General features: G+C 48.5%; 1 protein-coding gene across 2 annotated transcripts in view; it reads right to left on the reverse strand.

The window, feature by feature from the left end:
• The window catches only part of RGS8 (regulator of G protein signaling 8), a 39,180-nt gene extending 35,087 nt beyond the window's left edge, over positions 1-4,093 (reverse strand). For both annotated transcript variants that reach the window (XM_008074407.1, XM_008074408.2), the window contains exon 1: positions 3,925-4,093. The gene's annotated coding sequence lies outside the window, so the exon portion shown is untranslated. The remainder of the gene's footprint in view (positions 1-3,924) is intronic.
• Between the last annotated feature and the right edge of the window lie 4,790 nt (positions 4,094-8,883).

The raw sequence follows: 8,883 nt of genomic DNA on the forward strand, positions 1-8,883 counted from the left end.
GATTCCGGCCACCGCAGCCTCAACCTGCCGGGCTCCGGCGATCCTTCCGCCTCAGCCTTCCAAGTAGCTGGAACTACAGGCATGCGCTACCACACCCGGCTGATTTTTTTGATTTATTGTAGAGATGAGGTCTCGCCAAGTTGCCCAGGTGGGTCTCAAACCCACGGGCTCAGGCAATCCACTCACCTCAGCCTCCCAAGGTGTGAGATTACAGGCTGAGCCACCGAGCTCGGCTAAAGCTGTCTCTTTCATCTCTACTTCTCTATAACTTTGCACAGTGCCTGGCCCCAGGAAGAGACTCAGTAACTGTGTTGAGCTGCCCTGAGCCCCACTGGTAGGGAGGGAGTAAATCATGTTTGGAGCAGAACGCTGGCCAGCAGAGGCAGCGTGGAGTCACAGAAGAGGTACAGGCTCCAGAGTACACAAGGGTTCAGGCTCCATCTCTGCCCCTTCATAGTAGGCTCACCTTGGCTTTGGAACTTGCTTTCCGTCTTTGAAATCAGAATGACTACGGCAATGCCGTAATTACTTCCTGTGTGACTATAAGAATTCCATAAGTTCTATAGGTAGACACGGAGTGTAACTTATTTAGCCTTATTTAGCCATGAAGTCACATTGACAGCATCAGGGTCAGAGACAGCAGAGACCCCACACCAAATGGAGATGGAGGTGGAGGCTGCGTGGAAGGGGTAGCAGAGTCAGAGGCGGAGAAACGTCAGGGTGGGAGCCGGGGAGAGCAGGGGCCCTAGTTTTCAAAGCCTCGGGGCTGAGGTGGAAGCAGGAGGCACTGCCACAATGGAAATGGAGCAGTCTCTCCTATCTTGCCGTGCCAGGGCACTGGTTATCAATCTCTTCCCCTTCTCAGGCAGTAACAAAAGCTTTACCATTTGTCATTAGGGTCTACAGCTGTGGGCAGAGAGCAGCTTCGGCACTCTCCCCCTCCTCTGAATAGCAAATAAGCTCTTTCTAATCCTCCCATTTTTAATGACTTCAGGCAATGGCTTTCATGTTCTCCCTTCCAGCTCCATTCTAGCCAGCAACCTAGAATCATGCAAAAAGAAAAATCCACAGCCATCAGACCCTAGAAGGGGGTTTAACCACAGCAAGAGCAGCAGGAAAATGGTGGAGTGGAGCCTAGGACTCTGGGGACAGTGCTCCCGCTGGAATCAGCTCCTGAATTCACAGGGCCCTCTGGGAGCTCAGCGCTTGTGAGACGCCTTGCTTTCGGGCTTGTTCTGGGTGCATGGGGAAGTCTGCGCTGGGAGCGGGAGGAGGGACCAGGGCTGTGTGGGTGCACTCTGATGCACAGAGAGGCTGAGCACATTCTCCCTGACACTTTCCTTGAGAGACAAGGCTCTGAGAGAAATCCACCATAAACTGCTCGGCTTTGCTGAGACCCTCGTCCTTCTAGAAGCTTTTATTTTAGAATTCAAAAGTCTTCTGGAAATTCCATTTAGAGAACACCGACAAAAGGTCCCAGTGAGGAAGCTGATGTCTCTTGGACAGTGAAGGGGAGCAAAGAAGCATTTCTAACATCTCTAGAGGTGCAGGTGTTTGGAAAAAGAGGAAAGAAAAAGCATGAAACAGAAAGTCTGGGACAGAATGGAGAGGAAAAATTGTTCTAAGCTATGAAGACATTATATGTAACAAAACTTACATTTGTATAGGACAGTCACAGCTTACAAGGTGCTTTCACGGCTCTTAGTGAAATTCATAGAGTTTTTTTTGTACCTTGAGCCTCAATTTATTTGGGAAGTTGGAGAGCTGAACAGTAATACATAGGGCAAGTACCTAGTAAAGTTGTTCAGCATGTCTTGACCATCAGGAGGCATCATGTCCTTTAGCTTAAACTCACAAACACGTCTGAAAGTAAGCTGGGCTCCTGTCATCACTCCCATTGTACAGATTGCCAAACCAAAGCTGCTCAGCGGCCCTTTGTAAAGGGTCCAGGGTAACCCAATGAATGACCCTAGGAAGACTTAAACCCAGAACCTCCGTGTTTTCTCTACCCCATGTAGCATCTTCGCAATTTCAGCTGCTGCTGACCCGTCACTGAGATCCACATTTGGAGGTGCTTTCTTAATGGAAACATGCTGGGTTTTCCTCATCCACACATCCACACTCTCATTCAGTCCCCTAACAGCCCCTGACACTATGGCATGGCTGTTGTGACTAATATACCATGTTCTCCAGGTCAGAGTCCACTGACCCAGGGGACAAAGACCTTGACCTCATTGGCACATTTAATCCAACAGGACAAAGAGCATGAGCAAGTTTTCAGATTCCTTTCTGTATTAGGGACTATGTGAAATTACAAAAAAAAATACAAAGCTAAAAGGATCTGCCAGGCACAGTGGCTCATGCCTGTAATCCCAGTACTTCTGAAAGCAGAGGCAAGAGGATTGCCTGAGTTCAGGGGTTCAAGACCAACCTGGGCAACTTGATGAGACCTCGTTTCTACAATAATATTTTTTAAAAATAGCCTGGCATGGTGGTGTGCACCTGTGGTTCTAGCCACTTGGAAGGCTGAGGTGGAAGGATCACCTGAGCCCAGCAGGTCAAGGCTGCAGTGGCCATGGGTGTGCCATTTGCACTCCAGCCTGGGCAACCACAGTAATACTCTGACTCAAAAATAAATAAATAAAAATAAATAAATAAAATAAAAGAACCTGAGACCCAGGGGGACAGGCCGGGAGCCAATCTTGGCCTGGCCATGGTGGGATGTAGACCATGCTACACACTGTACTCCCCACTCACCCTCTCCCATCGACCTTCCAACTCTGACACACACATCTTTAAGGAAACCTACTCTAGGAGTGGGCAGAGAGCAAACAATTAACCAAGGCTAGTTGGCTGGATTGAGTGCTCAGGGGCTATCATCCTGAAAATAATAACTGCCATCATCAGCATAATACCATGTTGCATGTTTAGAGCCCTCACCCTTTCCCAAGCGCTAATATGAATACAGTGATCTCACTCCCGCTTGCCGGCACCTCCCCCACTTCTAAGCAAACCCTGAAGTTTCTCAAATCTATAGGAACAAATCATCCAAATTTCACCCAAGTTGCAGGATAGGGTAAACTCTCCATTATTTCATTAGACTGAGCACCCTAAGGCCAGGACTGACAGGAATCTTCAAGCCAGGTTCTCAGTCTGTGGTCTAAGACTAGGTTGATACTGAGTGGTTCTAACAGAAGAACAAGAGTCACCTCCTCCCCTTGCTCCAAAAAAAAGTCACTAGCTACACAGCCCCGAGAAGGACCCGTTTAGCTGACACCGGGGACTTATCAGCCCCTGTAAATGGCAACTGTGCCCTCAACTCGCTGCTTAGAAATCGATGACCTCTCATTTTAATCTCTCTCCAACTCATTGTGATTGTGAGTCCTTCTGCATCGGAATGTGTCACCAGGGTTAGCCACTGGCAACGCCGGGGACCGGCACATGGACTGGAGACAAAACAGATGCTGTGTGCAGCCAGAATGCTGTGCAGGCAACCCGTTTAAAACAACAGCAGAAAAAGACATGAATGAAACTAAAATAAAAGGGATCTTGTCATAGTCCAGATGCCAACCTACATTTTCTGAGCCTCCCGGGTAGATCTGAGGGAAGAAACACTTTTGACCAGAAGGCAGGTTTCAGAGACCTGAGGAACTGAGGTTGGGGAAGGAAGGTGGAGAACAGGCAGGACAGTGGTGACCAGCACCCACTAACTAGGAAGAACAGGCATAACCTGCACCCTTGCTCCGGGAGAGGGTGGCGGGCTTAACCGCTCCAAGGCATCTGTTAGAGAATAAACCCAGATGATGACAGGAGGACAGCGCCTTTTCTGCCCTGCAGGGTCCTGTACCTCCCAGCAAGAGGTGGCTAGGCTGGCCTGCTTAGGGACCCACTCAGGCCCTGCTGGTAGCAGCTGCTATCGCTTACCTGTCTGGCGGTGGGCAGCGCAGCTGGGAAGGTGTGGCTGGCGTGGGCCCCAGCTGGGCATGGCTTGGGGAGGCCCTAGTGGCGGAGTCAGCCACCTCCTCCTGGTACCTGGGAGAGGGTGGCAGACGGCGGCCCACCTCACCCGGTGCCCCTAGAAGAGCGGCTGCAACATGCTGCTCCCGCTGGCTCTGCTCCTCTCCTGGCTCTGCCTTTCATGGAAAGGGAAGGAGCGAGCGAGCGGCAGGGGAGGGGGTGGGGAAGCAGAGGGAGGGGAGAGGGGCACTCTGACAGATGATGCGCACTGCCACGCAGAGTCGGGGGAGGACCGCAGGCTCCGGCAGGATGGCACTGCCTGTGTGGCTCTCCCGCTGACAGCTCGCTCCCGGGCAGCTGCCTCTGAGGGGCTCTCCAGAATTCAGGGAGAGGCAGAGCGCAGAGGGATGGCTGGGGGTGGGGACGAGCGGGGGAGGAGGTCGCCTGGGGTACAAGGAGGTGAGGCAGGGTTGCTGGCACGGGGTGAGGGAGAAAGGATAACCTGCTCTGGCTCAAAAACAGACCAGGATGGAAGTGTTTGCTTAACGGGATGTGAAGGGGAAGAGACAAAGCCCCGTATTCCTGGCCTGGCTTCCAGGATGCCTCTCCCCCCTTGCATCACCATCCACTTGGGCTTAAGATTGAAGGGATGGCTAAGGCAATTCATCTCAAGCACAATTCCAACTTTCTCAAAGAGGAGGAAAAACCAGGCATGGGCGAGCACACTGCATGAAATGTTCAATGTCACTCGTCACCCTCCGTGGCAGGCAAGCCTGGGTGCCCCACCACCATGTGCCCATCCTTGACTGGAGGGGTCGTGGTGGCAAGAACAGGAGCCAGACGGAGGATCAGGAGGAGATGGGGAAAATCTGTCATGTGATGCTTCTGTCTGTAAAGTTCCATTTGAATGGTCAGGAGCAAAACCTTCTGGACAGCCTGGGCCAGTGCCCGGAGAGGCTCAAGAGAGTGACAGATGACTTTGTGTGGAGCCCAGAGTCCACTGGACCCGCCATGCACAGGCGGCAGGTTCACTGCACAGGCCCAGAGCTGACAGTCACCAGCTCTATTTACAACCACAGCCAGAAGAGGCTGACAAGGAAATAAACAAACAACAAACAGTGGAAGCCAGAGAAAACCAAAGGAAGCAGCAGCTGGGGAACTCTCCGTAAGCATAGCTAATGAAGGAAAGAGAGCTCTAAGCTAGGGCCTTCTCTGGAGGGAGAGAACAGGAGGCAGAGCAGGCACAAAGTGAGACAGCTACCCATTTCAAGGGAACTGTCCTTCCCCGTTGCAAGGTGGTTGTTTTCCGGAAGGCCTGTCTCCAGAGGTCCTGGCAAGCACTGACCCAGAAGATGACTCCTCAGGGGACAGCTGCTGCCGTCAGGACACTGCCTCTGTAGATGCTTGTGTCACCATTTCACTGCTGCACCTACTCAACAAAATCAGGTCCATTCACAGACAACTTTTGGGAACCTACTGTGTGCTGTGGAGGATGCGGGAATGACTACGACATTCTCGTCATGTCTTGGGTGATCCAGAAAATAAAGAGATGTAAATAGCTGACTCTAACGCACAGATAAGTGGATTAAGTACTCAAAGAGCACTGTGGAAATGCTGGGGAGTTGAGGGTGGGTGCAGAGGAGGAGAGACAGTCTAACTGGGAAATCGGAGAAGTCCTCTCAGAGGAGGTGTCCTCTGGCCTACCCATTGAAGGTTTTGTGTGGATTTTGACAAGCAGAGTTGATTGGGATGGAGAACACAAGGCTGAAAAACAGCCTGGGCAAAGGCACAGAGTCTACAGGTGCCTGGTGTGGTTGGAAAACAGTGGGTGATCTTTTTAGGGAGGCAAAAGTAGAAATCAGAGTGCGATAGGAGGCCACAGTGGAGGATCTGATGTAAGAGTTTCATTGTGACCAGATAGTAAAACTTAAATAAAGACGTGTTGAACAAATCACTTTTATCCTCAGATCTATATTTTGAGATACTGAGTGGAGAGGGAGTAGAGGCTAGTGAAGCCAACCAATGCTTATTATAAATTCCTAGATGAGAGAGGATGAGAGCCAATATAAGACAATGAACCTCTGAGAGAAAGGACAAAGTACCGAGATTTGGGAAGGCTGCCTCGGCAGAATGTGACCTGATGTGAGGGATGGACTGAGCTTAGACAAGGGTGGATGGGAAGGTGTTGAGAATGTCTCTATACTCTGTCATCTAAGAACTAGTGTTAAGGCTGAGGGACCTAGGAGGAAGAGCCGATGTTGGCAGGTAAAAGAAAACCTAGAATGAGTTGATTTGGGATTGGTTGAGCTCTGTTGATAGCCCAGGGCAGAAGATGAAGAGGAGATGGAAATATAGCATTGGATCTTAGCAAAGAAGAAGGAAGCTGGGAGCTCAGCATCTGAAGATAAGAGATGAGAGGAGGAGATTGACTCACCCACAGATAGCAAGAGAGGCAGGGCTGAGGGCAGGACCTTGAGAAGTGACTCCATTTAAAAGAGGAGCCAAAAAGGTATTGAGAAAAAAATCGTCAGAGAACGAGAGTGTAGGAGGACCAGAGGAATGAAGCATCACAGAAGCCAAAAAAGATGAGCTTTTGAGAAGAGTCAAAGACTGCAGAGAAGTCAATGTGGGTAAGAACAGAGATAAAAATGGCTGACTCAATTGCAGTCACTGGTGACCACTGAGAAAGCAGCTTAGGGCAGTAGGCCTCAAACTTCAGGGAACATGAAGCATCTCCAGAGAACTTGTTAAAACATGAATTGTAGCCGGGCTCGGTGGCTCAGCCTGTAATCCCGTGCTCTGGGAGGCCGAGGTGAGTGAATTGCCTGAGCCCGCGGGTTCGAGACCTGCTTGGGCAACTTGGCGAGACCTCATCTCTACAATAAATCAAAAACTAGCGGGGCGTGGTAGCGCGCACCTGTAGTTCCAACTACTTGGAAGGCTGAGGCGGAAGGATCACGAAGCCCAGCAGTCGAGGCTGTGGTGGCTGGGAGCGTGCCACTGCACTTCAGTCTGGGCGACAGTGAGACTCCAGCTCAAAAAAGAAAAACATGGATTGGCTGCCCCCTGCCCCAGAGTTTTCAATTCAGTATATCTAAGGTAGGATCTGGAAATGTGCATTTCTAACAAATTCCCAATGACGTTAATGCTGCTGGTCTGGGCATCACACTTGACAACTACTCGCTTAGAGTATTGTTTCCCAGAGTTTCAAATCATGGCACACACACTGGAGCCAATGGAGCCCAGGGCCCTGCCACGGTCGCCCAGGAGCTGAGAGAAGAACTATCTCAGCACACAGTAGTGTACACTAAGCAAACAGATTGGGAAGGTTGAGCTCAGAGGAATAAAAGGGAAAAAGCCAAGCAGCAAAATGTGAGTAAATGACTAGACTGTCAAAGAAATAAAGAGGATTTTGCTTTCAGGAACAGGGACTCTGTTTTATCTTTACTCCTCCAGCATCAAGTGAGTATCTGCACGTACAAGGACTCTATGTGTGTTAGAATAAAATGAATTGAGAAGTTTGGCTGAGAAGAAGGGAGAAGTGTTGTCTGCAGAAAATACAGACCCAACTCAACCAACACAGAAATAAAGAAGAAAGAAACCCAAGTTTTAAAAGGCAGAGGAATTCCACCAAGTCCTTAGTGAAGAGGATTTGGAAAAAATATCAGACCACACTGTAGTTTGTGGTACATTTATACAAACGTAGAATAAATATTTCCTAAACTGTACATGTACTATTGTCTCATAGATGTAGGACTCTAAAAACCTTCTGCTATTGTGCAAATCCTTTTATTAATTCACTGGTCAATATTTAGTTAGAATGTTTAACCTTTCTTTAGGATGACAAGACTTGGGTATTGAAAGGAAGAGATTAAAGAAATTGGAGGTATGAGAAACTTATACCATCTAACACTTTGTCTTGCTTTCTTTTCTTTTAATTGAAATAAATTATCCCATAAAATAGTAAGTTATCTGAGGGCAGAGGCTATAACTAATGCATCTTTTTTATTGCCAGTACCCAGTGCAATGCCTGTACATGTAGTAGATACTCTCCCTGCAAAAATCTTTGTTTTTAAGAAAGAAGGATGTGCATTCATTGCGGTACTATTCATAAGAGCAAAAACATGGAACCGACCCAGATGCCCATCGAAAGTGGACTGGATAAGTGGTTCATATACATTTTAGAATACTACACAGTCGTAAAGAAGAACAAAATCATGTCCTTTGAAGAAACATGGCTGCAGCTAGAGATCATCATTCTAAGTGAACTATCACAGAAGCAAGAAAACTGAATACTGCATGCTCTGACTCATAAGTGGGCCCTGATCATTGGACGTATGAGCACAAAGGTGGGAATAACAGACACTGGACACTGCTAAAGGGGAGAGGGAGAGGGGCACACAGTCACATAGTGGGTACAAGGTCCTCTACCAGGGGAGAAAAGGCGTGCTAAGCCCAAACCTCACCTGCACACAATTTATTTATGTAGTAAATCCCCCCATGCACCCCACAACTCTAAAATAATTAAAAAGAAAGAGGAAAAGACTGAGAGGGAGAAGGAGATAGGGTGAAAAGAAGGGAGAGAAAGGAAGAAAAGGAAGCAAAGTATGACAGAATTTGGAAAGAAAGGAGGAGCAAGAACACAGGTAAAGAGTCGTAGGCAGACTAGTGACCCCCCAAAATACCTACACTTGAATCCTCAGAACCTGTGAATATGTCACCTTATGTGGCAAAAGGGACTTTGTAGATGGGATTCAGGTTAAAGACCTCAAACTAGGAAGATAATCTTAGATTATCTGGGCAAACTCAATCAAATAACATGAGTTCTTAAAAGTAGAAGAGAAAGACAGAAGAGTCAGAAATAAGGTAGAAAAAGAAAGTGAAAATGAAAGCACAAGAACTTGACCTGTGTTTGTTAGCTGTGAA

The sequence above is a fragment of the Carlito syrichta genome, unplaced genomic scaffold, assembly GCF_000164805.1.
Source record: "Carlito syrichta isolate Samal-C Ts95f unplaced genomic scaffold, Tarsius_syrichta-2.0.1 Scaffold316427, whole genome shotgun sequence".
Taxonomy (NCBI): domain Eukaryota; kingdom Metazoa; phylum Chordata; class Mammalia; order Primates; family Tarsiidae; genus Carlito; species Carlito syrichta.